General features: G+C 39.1%; 1 protein-coding gene and 1 non-coding gene across 11 annotated transcripts in view; one reads left to right on the top strand and one right to left on the bottom strand.

Annotated features, from left to right (window-relative positions):
- The window catches only part of Spidr (scaffold protein involved in DNA repair), a 277,612-nt gene that overhangs the window by 198,466 nt on the left and 53,953 nt on the right, over positions 1-25,193 (bottom strand). The gene's annotated exons all lie outside the window — the stretch shown is intronic.
- On the top strand, positions 17,453-17,525 carry Trnan-guu (transfer RNA asparagine (anticodon GUU)). The gene has a single exon. It is a non-coding gene; the product is annotated as a tRNA-Asn (tRNA).

Consider the following 25,193-nt stretch of genomic DNA (forward strand, 5'->3'; position numbering starts at 1 on the left):
ACTACTCTAGTGTGTTAATACCAAACTGAAGGCCAGATATGTCTTGGATTCTATTTGTGTTATGCTTAGAGCTAAATGAAGGACCCAGCACTGGTTCATTCCCTTCCTTGTGATGGAAACAAAGGCAACTTTTCTGATCAAAGTCTAGGCTCTACCTACATTCTGTTGGCGTAAGCCATTGGTATGGCAGGCGAGTATGGTCTCAGGGCCTTCTTTTCCATCCTGTCTAACTGTGTAATAGAATACAAGAATCTAGAATAATTAGAGGAATTAACCAGGTCTTCTATGGCCAGAAAATACACTTGAAGAGACAACTTAGCTATCAATACTGAGTTTCTTTATGAAGATATCCAACAATTAGATACATTAAGCAAACTTGATTTTTGCTTATAGATGGAATTAAATGCATGTAGGATGATTTAAAAAAAGGATAACTGTCAAGAAGCTACACTGCAGGAAAGCTATGGCTATTTAAAGAAGCAATCACCTTGAAATGAGATTGTGCGTTTTATACAAAGAACATATATATCAAGAACAAAAACAGTACCTTTTAGGAAGAAAGGTCAGTCCCTTGTAGTAAAGGTATGTAAGTAAAAAGAAAGCAAGTAGGCCCCTGATACAGTATCACACCACATTTGTTTGTTTGTTTTTTAATAGAAGTGAATATGAAGTTATAACTCAAGATAAGTAATGATGTCGGCCCAGAAATACTCCAAAAGATCTCCCTGAGATGTCTGAGATGAATTCTCCAAACTGAACAGGGTCCTATAGGACACTAAAGGCTTAAGAAAGGGAGAGAGCTTATAAAACAATAGAACTCAGAAAGATCATTTCTGAAAGAGGAAATGGGAATCCCCACAAGGTTCACAGAAATGAGCCTGTGATCTTCTTAATGTGGAAGAGTTTTAATTATTGATAGATGACCTTGTAGCTTACAAGGAAAGGGACTTGATAGTCCAGACAAGTTTTGGCAACATTTTATACAATGGGAGTTTTAAAAAGGAATCAATCTCGTGGATTAATATGGGCAGATAATCTCAGAATAGTAGAAGTACAAACTTGTAAGAGTCACTATGGAAATCAGTGTGGCGGTTCCCCAGAAAGATGGGAATTGATTTACCTCAAGATCCAACTATAGCACTCTTGGGCATATACCCTAAAGATGATCCATCCTTCCACAGAGACACTTGCTCAATCATGTTCATTGCTGCTCTATTCATAATAGCCAGAAATTCAAAACAATTTAGATGGTATGCAACAGAAAAATGAATTTAAAAAAATATGGTACATCTATACAATGGAATATTACTCAACCATTAAAAAAATGATATCATGAAATTTGCAGGCAAATGCTTGGAACTAGGGGGAAAAAAATCATCCTGACTAAAGTATCCCAGACTCAGAAAGATGAATATGGTATGTATTTGCTTATATATGGATATTAGCTGTGAAGTCAAGAATACCCAAGTTACAATCTTTAGAACCACAGATGGTAGGTATATAGTAAGGCTCTAAAGGAACAGATCTCGATAAGAAGGGGAAGTAGAATAGATACTTACAGATAAATTGCAGCAGGTGGGGGGCTGGAATAGAAGGATCAAGTGGAAAGGGGAGATAGGGAGGGGTTTGGGGAGGAACTAAAGGAAGAGACAGCTAATAAAGGAAGGCATTTAAGGGGTAGTATAGAAACCTAATACAGTAAAAAAAAATCCTAAAATATATACATATATGAAGGCAAACTAAATGAAATCACCAAATAATGCAGGAGACAGAGCTCTGACTGGCCATCACTTGTCACCAAACCAGGCTTTCAATACGGGGATTTGGTTTACATTTATTTGAGTCATTGGCCAAAGGGACCCCATGGGAATCTCCAAACAACCCAGGCTCTTGCCAAGACTATAGGTTGCTTTCCACACACTGTAGCAAGGCTCCATTTGTTGAAGACAACACCAACACAACTCACTGAACATGGAGATATCAAGCTGGTGCCTACCTAGAACCTTCACCCCTAAATTCCAGCATCATTATTACAGAAATAAAGAATATTCTGCACACTCTAAAAAGACAAACATAAACACCAAGACAGCCACAAAACCTTTATCTATAATGATGTACCACCTGCAAGATATGTCAGGGTAATAGAGGCACAAAGCTTGTGAGAATAACCAACCAATAACTGACTTGCCTTAAGTCTACTCCATGAGATAGAGCTTATATTCAACATGACTTGGGTGACCAAGAACCAGAGACTAGATAGCCCAGGGGCCTAGGGGAAAACTAAATAATACTGGTCTAAAAAAGAAAAGTAAAATGTAATGATAAGGGCCAGGCAGTGGTAGTGCATGCCTTTAATCCCAGCACTCGGGAGGCAGAGGTGGGCGGCAGAGGCGGGCGGATCTCTGTGAGTTCAAGGCAAGCCTGGGCTACAGAGTGAATTCCAGGAAAGGCTCCAAAGCTACACAGAAAAACTCTGTTCCCCCCCTCAAAAAACACACACACACACAACAAAAAAAATGTAATGATAAAATTACTCTAAATGATATTCTGCTATACTCATAGATGAGTGCCTTGTTCAGCCATCGTCAGGGAGGCTTCCTCCTGCAGCAGATGGGAACAAATACAGAGACCCACAGTCAGACATTATGCAGAGAAAGACCTTGGAATTCCTAAATGGAATGTTTCCATCACATCCCTTCCTTCAGCGCTCAGGGAACACTGCAGAAGAGGTGGTGGAAAGAGTGAGAGTGTAAGAGCCAGAGGAAGGAGGACACCAAGAAAGCAAGTCTAACTCAACAAGAACAAAGCTCATATGAACTTATAGAAACCGAAGCAGCATATACAGGGCCTGACAGATATGAACTAGGTATATATATAAGGTTTCTCTGCATATATATGGGGCTTCCAGTTTAGCGTTTTTATGAGACTACTCATGTACCAACAAGTGGGTCACTGGTTCTTGAGCCTTCTCTTGGGTTCTTTTCCTTCTCTTGGTTTATCTTGTCCAACTTGGTTTTGTTTTATCTTAGAATATTTTATTTTGTTATATTTTAAAAACATGAATGAATGATGCTGGGTGGTGGTGGAACATGCCTTTAACTAGGAAGGCAGAGGTAGGTGGATTTGAGTGTGAGGACAGCCTGGTCTACAGAGCAAGTTCCAGGATAGCCAGGGCTCTGTTATAAAGAGAAACCTGTGTCAAAAGTAAGACAGACAGACAAACAGACAGACACACACACACACACACAGACAGAGAGAGAGAGAGAGAGAGAGAGAGAGAGAGAGAGAGAGAGAGAACCTAGCCACTAGGGTAAAGGTTAACAAATGGCCTGTCACTTTTATGTGGTTACAATTTGAAGCTGGGTTTGTGTGTGTGCTCACTTTTATGTGGTTAGAGTTTGACGCTGGGTTTTTTAGGGGGGGTATTGTTCATTTATTTTCTTGGTTGTGGAGGGTTTTGTTGTTGTATTTGGGTTTTTTGTTGTTGTTTTTTAAGAAAGAATTCAAAGTCGGGGGTAGAGGATCTAGAAGGATTTAAGGAAGAGAAAAAATATGATCAAATATATTTTAATTTAAAAATTGTTTTAAATAAGAAAAAAAGAAAATGTACATCAGTGCCTGCTGTATGTTATGCTAGAAGCTTTAAACAAAAATATATGCCCTCCAAATTTTCATAGGTTTTAGAAAATATAAATTTCATGCCATGTTTGAGAATTTTGAAGTCAAAAATCTACAATGTAAACCTGTGGCATGAATATTTAGAATTATATATACCAACAAATTAAATAATTTACATTATAAAAAGCAAAACTGAATTTGATAAAGACAAACAAATATTGAAGAAAATTCAAACTGAAACAAAGATGGAATTTGAAAAAAAAAATACGTTTTTTTGTTTTTTTGAGACAGGGTTTTTCTGTGTAGTTTTGGTGCCTGTCCTGGATCTCGCTCTGCAGACCAGGCTGGCATCAAACTCTCAGAGATCTGCCTGGCTCTGTCTCCCAAGTGCTAAGATTAAAGGCATGCACCAACACTGCCCAGTGGAATTTAAAAATATAACACAACTAAAAAACTCAGGATAAAGCCTTCCAAATAGAATGGATTAAATACAAGATAGAGCAATTAGACCATACAAGCAAAAACTGAGGAGGAAGAGGAGGAAGAGGAGGAGGAGGAGAAAATAAATAAATGAAAGGAAGGAAGGAAGGAGAGAGAGAGAGAGAGAGAGAGAGAGAGAGAGAGAGAGAGAGAGAGAGATATGCAGGGACACTATGGAGAAAAACAAATATTTAATTTATAAGCATAGATTTAAAAAAAATAAGAATCCTAGATTAACAGGATAGACCAGATCTTAAACAAAATCCTAAATTCCTAAAGCTAAAACTAGATATGTCCATACAAATACAAGAAGCAAACAAAACACCAAGTCATTAAGATTAGCAAAAGAAAACATTCCCCATACCATATTATAATTAAAAAACTAAATACAATAAATAAAGAGTATTAAAATTTGCAAGAGAAAAAATACAAGTCACATATAAGGAAAATCCACCAGAATATCAGTTAATTTCTGTAAGGAAATTACAGTGAAATTATAGGAAATTACAGAGAAATTTCCCTTAAAGTGAAAGGATGGAAAAAAGTACTCCAAGAAAATAGAACCGGAAAGCAAGCTGTGATAAGTTTTACATCTGAGTTCAACCATTAGGGCTTCCTATACTTTCTATAGGAGCATGTATTATAAGGTCTTCCTTAACCCAAAGAGGTTGGGTCATTAGCACATATTATGATCACTTCATTAATGAATTTATTTGTATTGAAATTATTTGTCAGACTGTGAGCTCCTTGAAAGCCTGACTTGTATTTTAATGTGTCTTGCCTGAGAATATAGTCTACCCTAAAGAATCAACTGTGAAAGAACATGAAGTGAGTGACTCTTCACCACACTGCTCACTGAAAACTCCTCATTTGATGTGTTTAAACAGTGCAAGGAAAACTAACTGTTCTTTCACAGCATTCCTTCTCCTCAGGTTCTAGAGGCCCCAGGACAACTTCAGAAGAGCAGTGAAGAGATAAAATCTGAATCATTTCTGAGGTTGACAGACCGGGAATTGAACATACGTGAGATGAGCTATCAGGCTTCTTCCTTTCTACATGTCACATACATGTAGAATTACAAATGATACAATTAAGCCATTGCTTAATCTGTAGATTACCCACTGTGTCCTTTTTATAACTGTCAGTCAGAATACCAACTGCCTATCATGACACAGCAACTGAGAAACACAAGGCTAAAAGCTATGTTGGGGACAGTCCACTTGCGATTTCCTGATAAACTTTCTCAATCCAAATGGTGATGAAATAGCCAGTTAGTGTTGCAATACACCTACAGCTTTAGATTAAAACATAAAGCACTCAAGAAAGAAGTGGCTAGAGAGAAGTACACACAGCAGGAAGCTGTTCCTCACTAAGAAACTGCAGTTTCTGAGAAGAAGAGGAGGAAGTGAAGAGAGAGAGCAGCATCTTAAACACTTAAGAAAATACTGAAGAAACCAGGGTCTCAAATATGACTAAAAGACTAAGTTCAGACTATCCTTAGTTATAAAGGTAAAAGCGCAACAATGCATGTTGGCTAGGTAGAGAGTCCACAAAAGCCAATTGTGTCTATGTAAATGTCCTTCTGTAAAGAAGTACTATCTCGAAAAACCAAAAAACAAAAAAAGTACTATCTCCAGCTCTATTTCTTAGAGAAATATTTTCTGAAAAAATACCATATAATGATACCGACTAAAAGAGACAGACAGGAAGGATACTCTCACTTACTAGCTCCTACCACTGTAAGAATCATTGACATGTTTACCTTCATTTTACAATGACTTGAAACAAACATCCTCTTGAGCTATAACCCCCACAACCAATACCCCTTTTCAAATAAGTTTCCAATCTCTATATGATAAATGGCCATGTTCTAGGAAATGTATACTAGTCAAAAAATATAATACCTGTCATTTGTTTGCCAATACAGCTGTCACATTTTCAGTTTGAAGAACCAGTAAGATGCTATTTCTAGCCCCTTCCTCTATAGATACTTAAACCTCATAGGAACTTCATTATCTACTTATATATCAACTTTTTCTTTATTTCTTTTCAAGGCAGAAAAGGTTTATTTTTGCTTTACAGTTCCAGAAGGGAAAACATAGGGGTGTGTGTAAGGGACACAATTAAAAAATTAAAATAAAATGAACTGCCAACATGACTGCTCCATTATTAGGGAAAGTTTTTATTGTACATATGAAAGAGGGAATAGCTGAAGGCATCTGGAAGAGTTCTGAGCTGAGAGAGAAAGTAGACTAGACATGGCCAGCAGACTGGACACGGCCAGGGCTAGGGAATTGGGAGAGAATATTGGAGATAGCGAGGTAGGAAGAGATGGAGACTAGAGCACAGTGAGAGAGAGTAAGAGATAGAACAGCAGGTCTGGAGGGCAGTGAGTGAGAGGAGGAGAGAATAAGAGGAGAGCACATATATATTATGCCATTATAAAAAGAACAAACGGGTATCTGCGAGGAAGGAAGCCTGGGGAACTGAAAAGGTCTAGGATGCAGCACCGACTTTGAAATGTATAACAGGTACTTGTGATCCTGAGGGAGCTTGGAGGCGCATGTGATTTGATTTGCAACCATGGGTCCCTTCTGCTGAGGTAAGGGAAATGACTCCTTTTGGTAGATGGGAACCAGTTTTCAAAGTTCCCACTGGCTTTTATTGAACTGCCTGAAACCATCCTATAGTCCAGGCTGAGCTCATTTCTGGGTATACGGACCATCTGTTTGTGGAAAACTGGAGTTTCCTTTGGACCTGAAAAGGAAGGCACTAGGAAGGAACCCAAAAGTAGTGCTACTTTATTATTTCTTCAATCATACCCAGAACAGTTCTTCCTAATGCTGTATCCACATTAGACCTAGAAGTATCCACAGAAAAGACCTTTTCCATTATTAAGCAGGAAATTAAGTACTGCAAATGTTACAGCGTAGATACTAAATATCTTGCCAAAATGCTTGTGTATGGGAGACTTGTTCTATGATATAGACAGTATTCAGGAGGAGGACTGAGGGGAAGTAAAAAAAGATCATGAGGGTTCTGACTTCATGAATAGATTAATCCAGTTTTAGATTCATGATTTAATGACGGGTCACTAGAGCCATGCCTTTATAGAATTTCTTAATTTTTCTATCTTTTGCTTCTTCCTCTCTACTTACATCTGTCTCCTGGACCACATGCATTCCTGTATAATGTTCAGGTTCACCTCAAGCCCATAAGAACCAAGTGAATGTCTAAGGACTGAAACTTCTGAAACCATGAACAAAAACAAATCTTCCCTGTCTCAGTACAGTATGAGTCACAGAGACAGAAATCTAACGTAGCATTCATGTCTCATAGTCAATAGCTGGCTTTATAAATATAGAACATTAATGAGGTATTAACAAAGAAGTATTGACATTAATTTCTAAAAGACCAGAAATAACTTTCTTTGCTATGCATTAGCTACTTTGCGTGCGCGCGCGCGCGCGCGCACACACACACACACACACACACACACACACACACACACACACACACACACACACACAAAGATGTGCAAGTGGACAATAAGCAGAATTCCACTTTTCACTAATGACCACACGTATTCTCCTCAGTAAGAAGATCTCAGGACCTCCTTTTAATTCTAATGGTTGAAATCTTGTTTTAACATTCACTATTTCACTGAGACTATTATAGTCACCTATTGGGGTATCCTTAGCAACATAATCTTTTTGTAATTCTCAGCTCCTTCCAACTCTGAGAGTAGCAACAGACAAATGCTATGGATTCAGAATGCCCTGATCAAAGAGTATAATCCTTTCATCAGGTGAAGATATGGTGTAAAGACAGCAATCTAGAACCAGAGCAGGCAGAAAACAAAATCAACTATCATCCCAGTGTTGAACTTCTCAACTTCCAGAACTGTCAGAAACAAATTTCTGTTGTTTGTTAGCTACTTAGCCAGTGTATTTGTACTAGCAGTCCTAATGGCCAAGATAATATTCATGATCCACAGCTTCTAACTTGCCTTTTGACTCACTATATACTTAGGATCTTCATCTTTCCTCCTTCACCTTCCTTTTACCTACACATAATCCCTTCCCTTCCATAACCTGTATAGTCTGAAAAGACTTGCTGAATACAAAGCATCTGCTAGATGTTGCTGATACCACACTAAATCCAGATTGTATTCAGTCCTATGGAAGTGCAGGGGGTTAGTAGAGAAGAAAATACAGGCTATCAGTAAAGCTTCTTGCTGCCCCTTAACTTTTTTATACACCCATCTTCCTCCTGAGCATGTGAGATACACAATGGTCCATGCTACCTATACTCTTCAAATGTTGTTCACAAGCTTTGTATTAATTTTCACAGCTTTGTACTAATTCCCACAAACATAGAAGCTTAAAGAAATGCCCATTTATTAGCTCATCGCAATCTGAATTATTTCAACTGGCTCCACTGTTCAGCATACCACAAAGCTGACACAAAGCTACTAGCTGGGCTTAGTTCTCCTTCAGAGGCTCTGGAGATAAATCTGAATTCCAAGACCATCCTTAGCAGAAATCAACTACTTGCAGTTACAGGACATAAGTCCTATTTCTTCACTGGCTAACAGCTAAGTCTGCTCCCTCTAAGTTTTGAAATGCTGTCATTTGTGGTGGGCACTCCATCACCTTCACATCATCAGCAGTTTATCAACCCCAGTCTTGTCTTGCTTTAATTGCTCACTTCCTGAATACTAGACACTTGCCTAAAGGTTCACAGGATTAGGTCATATCTACTGAACATGAAGTACCTTCTGAAAACCAAATGGCGTATTACAAAATTTAATTACAGTGGTAAAATCCACTGAACTCAAGACACAGATCTTGCTACACATAGTAAAAAAGTGGGTGCATTACAGGTCAATTAGAATTCACTAGCACAGTTAAGCAAATCTCTCTCTCTCTCTCTCTCACACACACACACACACACACACACACACACACACACACAAAATGGCATTTAATCCCAGTACTCAGGAGTCAGAGGCAAGCAGATCACTTCAAGACTAGCCTGGTCTACATAGGGAATTCCAGGGCAACCAGGGCTATGTAGAGAGATCTTGTCTCAAAAAAAAAAAAAAAAACAGAAACCAAAATCAAGAAGAAAAAGGAAGAGGAGGAGGAGGAAAACGGAAGGGAGGGGGGAGGGGGGAGGGGAGGGGGGAGGGAGGGAGGGAGGGAGGGAGGGAGGGAGGGAGGGAGGGAGGAATTATAGCAGGACATAATGGCATACACCTATGATCCTGGCACTACAGTGGCTGAGCCAGGAAGATTTTGAGTTCAAGGCCAGCCTTGGGCTACATGGCAAGATCTATTCTCAAACAAAAAGAAGGTTGTAACAGTGCTTAGCAATAGTACTCAGTATTTGAGTAATTTTTTCATTATTAAATGATTCACTTATTTTTATTTTGTGTACACTGGTGTTTTACCTGTATGGCTGTCTGTGTGATGGTGTTGAATCCCCTGAAACTTGAGTTAGAGACAGTTTTGAGCTGCCATGTGGGTGTTGGTAACTGAACCTGAGTCCTTTGGAAGAGCAGACAATGCTCTTAAATGTTGAGCCATCTCTCCAGCACACCACACCACCCCCCTTTATTTTGGTTCCAGCCCCCTTTTTGTAGGTCTTTTTTTTTTTTTTTAGGGGTGTTAGCCCTGGCTATCCTGGAACTCGCTCTATAGACCAGGCTAGCCTCAGACTCAGAGATTGAAATGCCTCTTGCCTCCTGAGTGCTGGGATTAAAAGTGTGCACCACCACTACCACCTGGCTCAGATACTCTTTATATAAGATTTTACTTTCTGATTCTCACACTGCAGTAACCACAAAAATAGGTAACTCTCACATTTGTGCCTCTAGTCCTTTTAGCTTACTCCACTTATCTTTGCAAATGTGTGAGAGACATTTATATTTGAAAAATCTCAATTTCACATGATAAAAATAAACTGTTCATAACTTCTGTTATCTAAGACGTCTATTATACCATCTAATGAGTACGTCAGGGTCTCAGCCATCAAGTGTATATTTTACTTATAATGTATTCTGTTTTCTTTTTATATCAAATGGAACTGAAACTACTTCATTGGTGATAAAAATTAAGAGCTCAATATTGCTCTTCATTTTCAGATGGTCCTGCTTTCTAAAAAGGATCACTAAAGATAACCAGTCCCCTAAGCTGACCTCTTGCTGCTTTCCTTTACTGATGTCTGTGTGCCCACCTGCACCATCCCACACATCCCTAGAGAAAAGTTCCCAACACTGTGCTCATGTTCTCTTTAGGAACACACCAATCTCCTTTCAGGCAGAGCAGTGAAATGCCTCATCTTAGGACTCAGACCCATCAGACAGTCTCACACCAGTAACACACCCTCAGATCTGGGATCCTTCACTTTCCTGAACCAGTCTGAAGCCTCTGCTCAATCAAACACACCCTGGCCTTAAAACTCCACACCCTGGTCACTGCCCTTGTCCATAAGCTCTTTTGTTGTCCTCTGACCTATACTCATTCTGGCATCCCACTGCTCTTAACACATGTATTTTACACTTCCCACTACACCATGAAAGGTGTGTGTCTCTGTAGCTATATCTCTTTCTCTCTAAATCTATATCTTATGGAGCACACACAGGAAGCTAAACAACAATTTCTTTTACCTACTGTCCTAGCTTGCTTTGTGTTGCTGTGGGGTGTGGTGGAGCACACCTGTGATCCCAGCACTTAGGAGGCAGAGGCAGAGGCAGAGAGGCAGAGAGGCAGCAGAGGCAGCAGAGGCAGCAGAGGCAGAGAGGCAGCAGGGGCAGAGGCAGAGGCAGGCATCATCCACAATGGCTGGGCCTTCTCACATTAGTCATTAATTGAAGAAAGCACTCCACAGACTTCCTACAAGGCCAATGTGATAGAGGCATTTTTTTTCAATTGAGGTTCTCTCTTCTCACATGAACCTAACTTGTGTTAGGTTCACAAAACACTAAACAGCACACCAAAATCCCATCTATGCCTCTAGTCCTGATTTCTTACTCATTCTTACAATTGTTCATCTTTTTTTGCCTACAAGAAGAAAAGTTAATAATTTAGGCCATTGAGTCTTGTCTAAATGAGAATAAAATGATTGCTTAAATAATAGTAGCTAAATCATTTTAACATTTAAGTTATAGTTAAGACGCTAAAAATGTATATAAGTGGGAAAAAATTCTAGAAAAAGAAATTCCTTCCTGTGGACATCAAAAACATGGAACAAAAGAAGCATAAAGCAAGAAAAGTGTAGGCTATTAAAAATGTGTATTCTCATGTGTATAAGATGTATATAAGATGGTACAGTGTGAAAAGTCTATCTATAGGAGACATGTAAATGAGGTACACTGCTCGATGGAACACCAAACAGACTTGGTAAGATGCCCATGTCATCATCAAGGACTGGGGCATAGTAAATATGTTCTCAAGAACTTATTAGCCAACAAATATGCAGCTACATGTCTAAAAATGGCAAGCAATAGATCCTTATATTCATCTATTCAAGTCTCTATAAAAGATTCAGGAAATGTTCACTATTAGAGGAAGAGAATTCTGGGTATCAGAGGACAGGAGTCAGGAGGTTCTTACCCTTTCTCAATCCACATGAACTCAAAAACCACAGTACTTGAGGAGGGTGGCAAAGCTGTCCCCATTTAGTACAGAAACTGGGACCATTCACCTGGAGCTTGTTATAGATAGAGCTCAGTGCCAGGGATGGTCTCCATGCTTCTGAGGGAAATATATATATATACATATATGTCTTAAACGGCCAAAAATTCTAGAAAAAAGAAAAACAATGTGTCGCTATTGCTACTCCTTGAATTTTGTGTGTGCCTCCATTTTGCTCCCCAGGCTGAGGAATTAACACACATCTGCTGTGAGTGACAGAAGAGCAGTGGAGTCTGCTCTCTGTATCTCCCCCAGGTGAGATTCTCTCCACAAGAAATATCATCCAGCTGCCACCTGCCTAAATGTACACAGAGAAAGTGGGAAACTCACCTAGGACTCTGCAGCATTTATAAATTCAAAAGATGCTCTGACAGCAAATTTTTTTAAATATAGTAATTACAACAAACCTGCTTTTTAATGGGCATTTTAATATGACCATGAGGCATGCATTATCAGAATGCTATTAGAAATAAACATACGGTACATTAGAAACTCAAATCAATCTGTAAGATTCACTGCAACTGAAAGAAACCAAATTAACAATGTATGTATTCCAAACTGAACAAACCTAATCAGTACAAGGTCTCCCAAATTTAGGGGTAAATTCTATACCGACCATGTACAAAACTTGCAAGATCAAAACTCACTTGGATCAACAGTGAGAGTTCTTCTGGTTTGTATGTGGTGGTTTTTTTGTTTGTTTTTTGATATAGTCTAGTTCTAATCTAGCTTTACAGTCCAAACTGGCCTTAACCTCATATGCTCTTCCTTCCTCATTAGCCTCCAAATTACAGACCTAAGTCCTCTATTTTTTTAAATCCATTTTTTGCCAACATGACAACAACAACTTCTCAGGCAACCTACAACTAAGAGCTGCTAGGAGAAGTCCAAGTGAAGGAGACAAGAAGTCCAAGTGAAGGAGGTGAGGGGAGGGAATGGGAGAGGAGAGGATAGGGGAGGGGAAGGGAGGGGAGAGGACAGGGGAGGAGAGGGGAGAGGACAGAGGAGGGAAAGAGAGAAGAGGAGGGGAGGGGAGGGGAGGGGAGGGGAGAGGAGGGGAGGGGAGGGGAGGGGAGAGGAGGGGAGGGGAGGGGAGGGGAGGGGAGGGGAGGGGAGGGGAGGGGAGGGGAGGGGAGGGGAGGGGAGGGAAGGGAAGCTGGTAGAAATTACTCTTTTTTAGGGACTGAACACCCACAAACCTGCTGCCATGCCATCACAGATAAGCATCTTATTCAGTCCTCTTTACTGATATTTCCTGACTTTCATGAAGCTTTAAAATACTATATGATTAACATAGAAGAAGTCTTTCTAAATTTTATATTTTAGGCTTTTTTCTTATATGAAAACCAAGCAAAAGCACTTACTTACAGAAACAGTTCATTGTATTTTCCTCTGAAGAAGTCAATTAAAACAAACTAAATGTTATACACTAAGGGAAGTAAACACTGCCTCACTTTGTTGTATGATAATGTAACCCACTACCACAACAAAATGAGAGAATTAACACACAGCAAGTGAGAAGTCTGATTCAAGCAATTATGCCATTTCCCCGGGTCGTCCTACACCCGCCACTCTGCTCTCCATGGGCAGAATCCAGCAAGCCTGAGTAAACCACAAGAAAGACATCCACCAGAGCAGAATGCCATAGTCTCCCACGCAGGCCAAGTTAAGAGCAGCAAGTTCTAACAGGTACCTTGTGAGTAGGGACTGAGACAAGGTGGAATGATTTTCCTGACCTCAGATCCAAACACCAAAGGGTGTCAAGACCCAGATTCAAGGTTTCCTACAATTAGTAAATGATGACAGAAAGCAAACTAGCAGAGCCAGTGAACTGTTCCCTCACAAGCCCAAGTGGTAAATTCATACCTCCCTTTTATTACTTTAAGTAATACTTTTCTTTTAGTTACGTTTAAGAAAATCTTAAATAAGTGTTCAAGGTAAACTGTCCAGACAGACACCAAGGGTGACTAGCCTCATTATTCCCTTTACCAAAGTAATTCTGGGTACATTTTTACTATTCGAGATACAACCAAGTAGTCTCACAAACAAAATAAACACAGTAATGCTCATTTCAACAGAGTCGCTTTGAAAACTGAATAAGAAAACACTGGGTAAAAGATTCTGTAGAACTCAACCTATTATGTAGCATATTAGGTAGATAGTTACAAATGAAACCTGTCACAACTGTATAGTTGTAAAACTGAAGTTTAGTATACAAATTTTTCTAACACCTTTATTCACATTGGTCTTACTTGATAGTAATAAGTATAAAGTTCCCTTCCTACCCACTGCAAATATACTCATAAAAATTCCTTCCGGAAATGTAAGTGCTACAAATCACAGTGACTTACTCAGCTTATGGAACATGGATTAATGTATATTACTATAGAAAATATTGGGAAGAGATTTTCAAATGTTGAACCTCTGTAATCATACATGTTTATTATCCATTCGGTCTTTTCTATTAAAGTACAAAATTAGTCTTCATCTAGTTTTTCTCATGGTTACATATCCTGATTATATCAATACCTGTTTGACTAAGTACTCTCAGGTATAACATCAGAGCCCCAATACTAATGAAGTCCTCTGAGAGGGCATTCATTGTATAGGAATTATGCTCCCATGACAACTCAAATACACAATTTGATCATACACCCTCATTTCAAGAGTACTGCCTGATAAAGTTAGAGAACTTTTTCTTGTGTTTTATATTTATGTACATTGTATTTATGTGTGTCTACTGGGTATGTAGGTACCTGTGGAGGCCAGAAGAGGGTACTGGGTTTCCTGGAGCTAGAGTTGCAGGGGGTATCTCAATTTCTATTAACACCACTATGTATGTACTCCTGTCCAATCCCTTGACCCAGGACTCAAGAACCCGGAAATCCCAACAGGTGCCCTCAATATATGAGCCACACCTATAACATTTGGGAGGCTATCAATGAGTAACTTTTGGTAAAAGGTTTAATGGGAAAAATAGTTTCTTCAAATATCACTGAACTCTTGAAAGCCAGTCAATATAACCCATGTAGGAAAAAAAGAAGAAAAAAAAATGTTCCAAAGGAATAGGTCTATATTACTTTTAAACAATGTTAGTTTTAAATAGTTAATGTACTTATTAAATTCAAATATGTAAAAACATGAGGCTGGAGAGATGGGTAAGCAGTTAAAAGCACTGACTGCTCTTCCAAAGGACCCAGGTTCAATTTCCAGCACCCACATGGCAGTTCACAACTGTTCGTAACTCCAGTTCCAGGAGTTCTAGCATCCTCACATTGACATACATACAAGCAAAATACAAATGCACATGAAATAAAAGAATTAACAATTTAAAAAAAAAACAAAACAATGTAAAAATACATATTTGGAACTTATTTGCTTTGTGTGTACATGTGTATATTATGTGTGTGAGACCAAAAAAAAAAAATGTTAACAGAAAAACCCTCCATTATGAAGCACTGGATTATGACTGCTTTACATTCTTTGACAAGGTGACAATTCTGGTTAAGAAGGAATTAACTCCTGCTAGAAATGAATCAATAAATAAGAAAAACGGGGGAGGGTGTGGGAGGGGGGAGAATAGGGGAACCCGTGGCTGATATGTAGAAATGAATGGTATTGTAAAATAAAATAAAATTAAGCCGGGCGGTGGTGGCGCACGCCTTTAATCCCAGCACTCGGGAGGCAGAGCCAGGCGGATCTTTGTGAGTTCGAGGCCAGCCTAGGCTACCAAGTGAGCTCCAGGAAAGGCACAAAGCTACGCAGAGAAACCCTGTCTCGAAAAACCAAAAAAAAAAAAAATTAAAAAAAAAAAGAAAAACAATGAGAAGTTTTAGGTATTAACCAATTAGCACACATCCACAAAAAAATTCATATTCCAACAGCCTCTAAGGTAAACCCTGTACATTTTTTATTTTCTCTTTCATCATGAGAAACTTCCTAATTTGGTTAAATACTGTTTTAAATGGAAAAAAGAAAAGTTATGTTCTGAGGATCTGGTGCACTATTTGTAACACTCCCATACGTGCAAAATAAATATTCTTAGGGAACATCTGTTTACAATGTGCAATTTTCCCTGTCTATTCTTCAGCTTTTTGTGAACTTGTATTTCTAATGCAAGAGTCAATGCATTTCTGTAGTTGGAAAACAAAAATGGTAAATAGAAGGGGGAAGAAACTAAAGGAAAACCTTTGCTTACAATAAGAGAAGGAATAAATAAAATACTGAAAGATGGACATATCTTCTTAGGCATGTACTCCTTATCAAATCCTTATCAATGCTTTTTCTTGCTCCTAACCTATTTTTTCCAATCTTGAAATTGAGCACAACATTTTCTGAGTAGGTTTTCTTTAAAGGTATAAAGTAATACCTTAAATGATAAGTCAGTACAGTGTGTACAAGAGTCTATTTATTATTTTTATTTATTTATTTATTTATTTTGGTTTTTCGAGACAGGGTTTCTCTATGTAGCTTTGCGCCTTTCCTGGAACTCACTCGGTAGCCCAGGCTGGCCTTGAACTCACAGAGATCCGCCTGCCTCTGCCTCCCAAGTGCTGGGATTAAAGGCGTGCGCCACCACCACCCAGCCTATTTTTTTATTTTTAATTATGTATACATGCATATGTCTGTGGTCATGCAGGGGCTTGCTCAGGCCAGAAGTGATGGGTACCTCTTCAGCTGGAGTTACTAGAAAATAAGCACAAGGCCTCTGCAAGAGCAGAAAGTGCTCTTAAACTCTGAGCATCACTCCAGCCCCCATGGTAAATTCTAATTCAGGAACGGTTAAACCAACTTGAGCATGCTAAGTCATGTAAACAAGAATGCAGTATCACTACCAAAGCCATACAAGAGAGAAAAATTGTAATCATGAAAACCAAAAGCACTAATAAGCTTGTTTTAAATTAATTAACTCCCCAGACTACCTCACATGCAAAGGCAAGAGGAGCGAGCATTCCATACTACACCAGAATAAGCACTGAAACTTATCTGAAGAACCCTAGTCATGGCTGGGAGGAGCCAGCAATCTTCATCAATTAAAGATTTAACAGAACACTGTGTTACTGGCATAAACACACACAAACACACACACACACACACACACACACACACACACACACACACACACACACATACTCACACACACACACACACACACACACACACACACACAAAGTTGGAATACATACTAAAGGAAATCTTGGCATATTCAAATACAATAAGGGGATTTTTCATGTTTTAGAATACTTATCAGATATTTATTTTAGGTAAGCATAAAATTCTTAGCCCGTTAACATCACTTTCTTAACAGTCACTTCCACCCACTTCTAATTACACCAAACCTACACTCTAGCTTTCTTCCCGGGTTAGTCCTTCTCCCAAAACTATATGTAGAAATTTTCTGAACATGCTGTTACAGTTAGGAAGGAAGAGTAAGTAAATTCAGAAAATATATGTTGAATCACTTCTGTGAAAAGCCCTAGAGAAAAACAGGTGGGATGGGATGCTGTGGGATGGTCTTTCTGTATGTTGTGAAAATGCATTGCTACCATTGGTTAATGAAGAAGCTGCTCTGGATGTAGGATTACCTGAAGATCTTTCAGGGGGTCTTCCTTGATGGAACCATATTAACCTGAAAGGAATCCACAGCTGCAGTTGCCCAGCTAGCTCAGTCGGTAGAGCATGAGACTGTTAATCTCAGGGTCGTGGGTTCATGCCCTACACTGGGCACCAATTGTAGACTGAAGTTTCTCAGTCCTACCTAGTCCTGGCCAGACAGCAGCCGTTGTTGCAAAATAATCACTCAGAGGCTTAATATTAGTTACAAATGGTTTGGTATATGGTTCAGGATTCTTGCTAGCTAGCGATTTCATCTAAAACTAACCCATTTCTAATAATCTATGTATTGTCACGTGGCTGTGGTGTTACTGATCTGCTGGCATGTTGCTTCTTGGGTGGCGGGCAGGCATCTACCCTGACTCTGCCTTCCTTCTGCCTGTATCTTTGCTTGGATTTCCTGCCTGGCTATAACCTGTCTTGCCATAGGCCAGAGCTGTAGCAGGAATCTTAAAAGTTCTTATTAATAAAATCAAACCTGAGGCGAGTTTTTGGGGTCCATGCTGGTAGATCAGAGAGACAGAACAAGCCACAGCTATCTCACCTTGCCTATTCCTCAGCTGGTCCTGTTTCCTCAGACTGGAAGCTTCTGTGTCCTCATCCCAATGGCTCTCAGCTGAACTGCTGCTTAAAAGCCTGAATGCTTATCCAGCCAAATGCTTAACCAGCCAAAAGCCTCTAGTTTCTGGTCCTCACGCCTTATATATCTTTCTACTTTCTACCACCACTCCCTGGGATTAAAGGCTGGCTTTCTGGGATTAAAGGTGTGTGTCACCATGCTTGGCTATTTCCAATGTGGCCTTGAACTCACAGAGATCCAGAGGGATTTCTATCTCTGGAATGCTAGGATTAAAGGCGTGTGCTATCACTGACTAACTAGTGGCTTGTCTGTTCTCTGACCCCAGGTAAGTTTATTGAGGTACACAATATTTTGGTGAACACAATACCACCACACAGAGCAGCTTCTTTATTAATACATAGTCACAACATACAGAAAGACCAACCCACAGCACTGGGTGCAATTCAAACAAACAGGTCATAAGTTATGTCATTCACAGAGCTCTTCTAACTCACCTACAAAGGATACAAGTGAGAAAGCCAATACTATCTGGCATGCATAAGGAATCTCTGCGCTTTTAGAAAAAACTCAAATCTTTTCCATTAGTTTTTATGCTTTTCCATTTCCCCTACACCAAATCTGTAGTCTTCCAAAATGACAACCTTGATATAAGATGGGGAAAGTTCACTAAACAACCCTTAGCAAAGGTTGTTGCAATCACTATTCACAGTAAACCTAGTCCAAAGAACAAATACCCAGAAGTCCACACAGGCACTGATCACTAAATCGAAGCATGAATAGTTTATGTATTCCTTTTACTTTAAAACCTTGTCATTTTCAGTCATAATTCTTTACTACCTATACTCCTGGCCAAAAGTAATTAGCAAACAAACAGATAAAATAGATAAATAAATAAAGGTATACAAACCATTGAGTCTGTCATTGGTACTGTAACTGCTTTCTGGAGCTCTGGGGCCCTTTTCTAAAGCTTTCTTGAGCTTTTCTTGTCCCCACTACCAACCTATAAATAAACTGAATTCACATAATCTTGTGTGTGGTGTGTAAGGAATTGGTAACCAATGTACAGAGACCTTGCTTCATACCCTTTACTTCAACAAAAATTCATCTACTTTGTAAAGATCCAAGTTAGGGACTAGGAATGAGAACGTAGAAAGAACTCAAAGTCTCTACATGAATATAAGAAAATACTCAGACACACAGGGAAAAAATGGTAGTGACAGTAAGATGATCTTTGTTTTCATATTTTGTTTTTTAATTACAATACTGTTATCAGATTTCCATAATTCCAAATAAAATTCTGGGAAAAAAATTTTCAATATCCTCTAACAGTAGGATTTGTATTAGGCAACTTATATTATGGAGGGGATGAGAGATTTTAATCTAAAGAAAACAAGATTAAAATCTTAAAAACAAAGTATCTTTAGTGTAAAGCTGATATGGAGAATATAGCCACCAATTAAATAAGCATCACATTCCTTAACTAACATGATGAAGTTAGGCAAGTTTGATAATAAACGTTTTTTCATAATTCCCAATCCAGTTGGCTCTAGCTGATACTTATTCTTACAAATTACCTCTATATTCTAAAATGCCTTTTTATATGTTATCAGTCTTGTTTTAAGAACATGCTGGGGCCGGGCATTGGTGGCGCACGCCTTTAATCCCAGCACTCGGGAGGCGGAGGCAGGCGGATCTCTGTGAGTTCGAGGCCAGCCTGGGCTACCAAGTGAGCTCCAGGAAAGGCGCAAAGCTACACAGAGAAACCCTGTCTCGAAAAAGAAAAAAAAAAAAAAAAAAAAAAGAAAAAGAACATGCTGGGAACATGGCCAAAATTATTGTGCCGGTACAGTGTAGCCTAAAGGAGAGTGAAGGAGCATTTGCACTAAAGATAAGTAAATATTTAAATACCAATGTGCAAAATAAGCAGTGATTATAATGCATTCTAAAGCTATTTCAAACATGTAAAAATTAGACATTAATTTGAAAGTACAAAGCAAAATAGAATAGGTTTGAGGAAGAAATCTACCTGCATCCCAAAGACACTTAAATAGAAGTATATGATGCTCTGTCAATCACAGCTTCCAAAGCTTTCACTTTTTTACAAACCAGATAATTCGATGTAAAACAAACAACAACAAAACCTCCTGAATTAGGCAACACCCTGCTCTCTGACCTAAATTATAGTTCAAATAGATTCTTTCAGGTTCCTTTAATAATAAACTCACATATAAAATTTACTTTCCATGATCATTAGAAATACCAATGAGGGAGCAAAGAAGAGAAAAATGGGTGATGCCTAAGGTAAAGCTGCAACACATTCCTCGATAGTACTCTGTGGCAATGCTGAGGAACTGAAAGCAGAACACAGTTTCGAGAAACATCTATCCTCTTATTGGCAAGGTAACAAGAACAAAAAGATGGTTTAGGACTGCAGGGGAAATGCGCCCCTGAGGAGCTGATAAACCAGCTCAGTTTTCTATATGTGGTTAAAAAAGAAAAAAAGATTTTTAAAGAGAATTTGGAAAAATATATGAAGTATTAAAATCTATAGACATATGCCCTGAAACTGTCATAAGGAACAAAAGTTACTAATGATTTTGGAAATTATTAAACTTAACAAAGGGCTATACACAATTTAAAACTTAGAAAAACAAGTCCAAGATTTAAGATCCACACATTAAACAGTGGTGGTTTCCACATGAAAAACAGAATAATGGATTTCTTCTGAAGGAATAAAGCATTCCAAAGAGGGGTGTTCAAAGCTTTAACTAGCTCCAAATAAATAACAGATGATGGATAAATAGGTAGGTAGGTAGATAGATAGATAGATAGATAGATAGATAGATAGATAGATAGATAGATAGATAGATAGATAGACAGAGGAATGGATGGATGAATAGATAAAAAACAGAGTGGTCCCACTAATGTTGCATCTTAAGGAGTTGCAAAAATAAGAACCAAAACAAACAAACAAACCAGATTCACTAGAAATAAAGAAATAATAGTAGAAATGAATGAAAGAGAAGTAAAAATAATTTAAAAAAAAAATCAATGTGCAGTTGGATATTTGCAAAGATGAAAAGATCAATAAATCCTTAGCCAAAGTAACCAAAGGTGGAAAAAAGACCCAAATTTATAATTTTGGGAAAGTGAGAGTTGGAAATGGCTTAAGTTGAATGAAGTCAACTAGAGAGAGGGACTGGGCTGGTTACAGGGCAGGTAGGATCCTGGCCTCTTCATTCAATTGACGGTTTACTGCTCTGTTCATAAAAGACACAGACCTAACAAAAAGAATTCCTTATATCCAGATCTTATTGAAAAAATATAAACAATTTGGAAGAGCAAGCCAGTATCTCTCCTCCAAAACTGACAAGTCTTCATTTTCCATGAAACCTCCCAAGCCAGGATTCCGAGATCTGCATTTCACTCAAAATTCTTATCTTCCAAATGCCCACAAAATGAACATTAACCACTGAGTACCTAATGGCTTTCACAGCTCAAAGTTTCAAATCTACCACAATCCTCTGACAAAACAGTCAAAGGCATAAAAGGCCACATCAAAGGAGCTGGTACAATGGTTAGTAAGTGGTGAAGAGCACTTACTGATCTTCCAGAGTTCCCAGGTTCAATTCCCAGCTCTCATATGGTGGCTCTCAGCAATCCCTAACTCCAGTTCCAGGGGATCTGAAGATCTCTTCTGACCTCTACAGGCACCAGGCATGTACACACATAAATGTGAGGAAAACATGCATATACATAAAATAAAATCCTAAAAAATACACCCCACCAAGAGTGAAGTATAAAGGAAACTATTCACTGTGAATGATACATAGAGCCTTAGCAGTTGTATTAATATAACATATAGAACTATTATCCAACAGATATATGAATGTATTTAAATACTACCTATTGACAACTAGATACAGGTATACAACCCTCTCAATTTCTCTGAACCTAAAATAGTTCTTTTTAAAAGTACTAAAAAATAGTTTTTTAGGAAAAAAAGCTATTTCAGACAAATAAAGGCAAAACATATTCCTAGACTTACAAAACTGACTATTGCTTACAAACCCACCTAAGAAAAATATACCATATAAATCCATACAAATTACATGAAAAACAAGGATGAGTGAAAGCATCTAAAAGACTGTGTGTGTGTGTGTGTGTGTGTGTGTGTGTGTGTGTGTGTGTGTGTGTGTATGATGGTTTTGTGTCTCAGCTTGACAAAAGCTAGAGTCAACAGAGAGGAAGGAGCCTCAGTTGAGGAAATGCCTCCATGAGATCCAGCTGTAAGGTATGTTTTCAATAGGCAAGGGCCCAGCCCATGGCACATGGTGCCATCCTGGGGCTGGTGGTCCTGGGTCCTATTAAGAAAGCAGAAGGAGCAAGCTAGGTAAAGCAAGCCAGTAAGCACCACCCCTCCAAGGGCCTCTACATCATCTCCTGCCTCCCAGATCCTTCCCTGCTTGAGTTCCTGGCTTGAATTCCTTCAGTGATGAACAGCAATGTGGAAGTGTAACCAAATAATCCCTTTCCTCCCCAACTTGCTTTTTGGTCAAGGTGTTTTGAAACCATAACTAAGGCAATATACATACGTTTTGAAGCTGGACTGAAAGCAATTTTGCATTATGATATAGCTACAAGACTTTGGTGGCCAGTGAGTGGAATGTTGTGGTTTGAAAGAAAATACCCCATAAGGAAGTGGGTGTATTAAGAGGTGTGGCTTTGGAGTAGGTGTAGTCTTGTTGGAGAAGTGTGTCATTGTGGAGGTGGACTTTGAGGTCTCATATATGCTCAGGCCACACCCTGTGAGACAGACCCATTTCCTGTAGCCTGTAAGTCAAGATATATGAACTCTCAACTCCTTCTCCAGCACCATGTCTGCAGACAAGCTGACTTGCTTCCCACCATGAGGGTAATGGACTAAACCTCTGAACTGTAAGAGAGCCACCACAATGAAATGTTTTCCTTTATAAGATTTGGCATGGTCATGATGTCTTTTCACTGCATTAGAAACCCTAACTAAGAAACCCAGAAAAACAATTTCTATGAAGATTAAAGGATTCTATGACTACTAAACCAGTTATTAATGGGAAGGCATCAATCTGAAAACAAAGATCAATACATGAAAATGGGCACAAAGAACAAATAATGCTGAGACTTAATTAAAAGAGAAGTAAAAACATCACAAAATCAACAAGATGGCAGGAGTTAATATGCATCCTACATTAATAACTGAATATTAATGATGTCAATTCCACCTATAAAAAGACACTGACTAATAGGTTAGATTAGAAAATAAGACCCAGCTAGTAAATGGTAGCATACACCTTTAATCTCAGCACTCAGGAGGCAGAGGTGGGCAGATTTTTTTAGTTTACAGAGTGAGTTCTAGCACAGCTGGGTCTTTATAGAAAAACCCTGTCTTAAGAAAAAGAGGGAGAGATGGAGAGAGGGGGGAGAGGGAGAGAGAGAAAGACTAAATAGAGGATCCTAACTCCAGCAGAAGGCCCTTGCTCCACCAGAGGTCACACACCGAGGACCACTCACAGTTTCTCAGGGCCTGCTCAGCCCACCTCCAAGTACTCCTCCCCTCCTCTTCACCGTACCCTGGCCACAACTCAGGCAAAAGACCCCTTGCTCTACCAGAGGCCATATAAGCTACCAGAACTCCAAGGCTGCCCAAACACACTCTATCTGGGCCCACCCAGCCTACCCCAAACTGCCCCTCCCCTCACCATATGCAGGCCCCCAACTACACCAGAGGCACCCTGCTGGACCAGAGGTCACACCAGCCACCAGAACACCAGGTAGGCCCACCCACCTGCAGACTGCCCAACTCTTTCAGTGCCCAGCCCCCAACTCAGGTGGAGACCCACTACTTAACCAAAGGCCTCTCCAGCCAGAAGAGCAGAGAGGAAACCTAGGAACAAACAAGCATCCAACAAAGCCATATTCAGAAATCAGCAACCTAGACCTAGACCCCAAGCCCAGATGCCTAGATGCCAGTTAAGAACATAATCAACAATAGCAAGAGCAATATGTCACCAACAGAACCCAGCTATCCTACTACAGCAAGCCCTAAATATTCCAACACAGCTGAAGCACAAGAAAACAACCCTAAAACCAACTTTATGAAAATGATAGAGGTCCTTAAATAAATAAAGCCAATAAGGAAACCAAGGAAAAGACAAACAAAAAAAAAAACTGAAGAGGGCTGGAGAGATGGCTCAGAGGTTAAGAGCACTGACTGCTCTTCAGAGGTCCTGAGTTCAACTTCCCAGCAACCACATGGTGACTCACAACCATCTGTAATGAGATCTGGTGCCCTCTTCTGGTCTGCAGTCATATATGCTGTATACATAATAAATAAATCTCTGGGGGAAAAAAAAAAAACCTGAAGAAACCCAAGAAAAAAAACAAACAGTTGAAGAAAACAAAACTGTTCAAAGCATGAAAATGGAAATAGAAGAAATAAAGAAAATACAAACTGAGGGAATTCTGGAAATGAAGAATCTAGGAAAGCAAATAGGATCTACAAATGCAAGCATCACCAAGAGAATAAAAGAACAAATGAGAAACTCAGGCATTGAAGATACAATAGAAGAAATAGATACATCAGTCAAAAAGTTAAATCTAAAAACTTTCTTACACAAAACATCCAGGAAATCTAGGACATTATAAAAAGACTAAACCTAAGAATAATAGGAATAGAAGAAGAATCCCAGCTCAAAGGCTCAGAAAATATTTTCAACAAATCATAGAAGAAAATTTCACAAACCTAAAAAAAAAAAAAAAGGGGACTTGCCTATAAAGGTACAATAAACAGTCGCCGGGCGGTGGTGGCGCACGCCTTTAATCCCAGCACTCGGGAGGCAGAGCCAGGTGGATCTCTGTGAGTTCGAGGCCAGCCTGGGCTACCAAGTGAGCTCCAGGAAAGGCGCAAAGCTACACAGAGAAACCCTGTCTCGAAAAACCAAAAAAAAAAAAAGGTACAAGAAACATACAGAGCACCAAATAGATCAGACCAGAAAAAAAAAGGGGGGGATCTCATTAAATAATAATCAAACATTAAACATACAGAACAAAAAAAGAATATTAAAAGCTGCAAGGGGAAAAGACCAAGTAACATACAAAGGCAGACCTACTAGACTTATACCTGACTTCTCAGTGGAGACTCTGAAAGCCAGAAGGTCCTGGAC

The sequence above is a fragment of the Peromyscus maniculatus genome, chromosome 12 (genome assembly GCF_049852395.1).
Source record: "Peromyscus maniculatus bairdii isolate BWxNUB_F1_BW_parent chromosome 12, HU_Pman_BW_mat_3.1, whole genome shotgun sequence".
Lineage (NCBI taxonomy): Eukaryota > Metazoa > Chordata > Mammalia > Rodentia > Cricetidae > Peromyscus > Peromyscus maniculatus.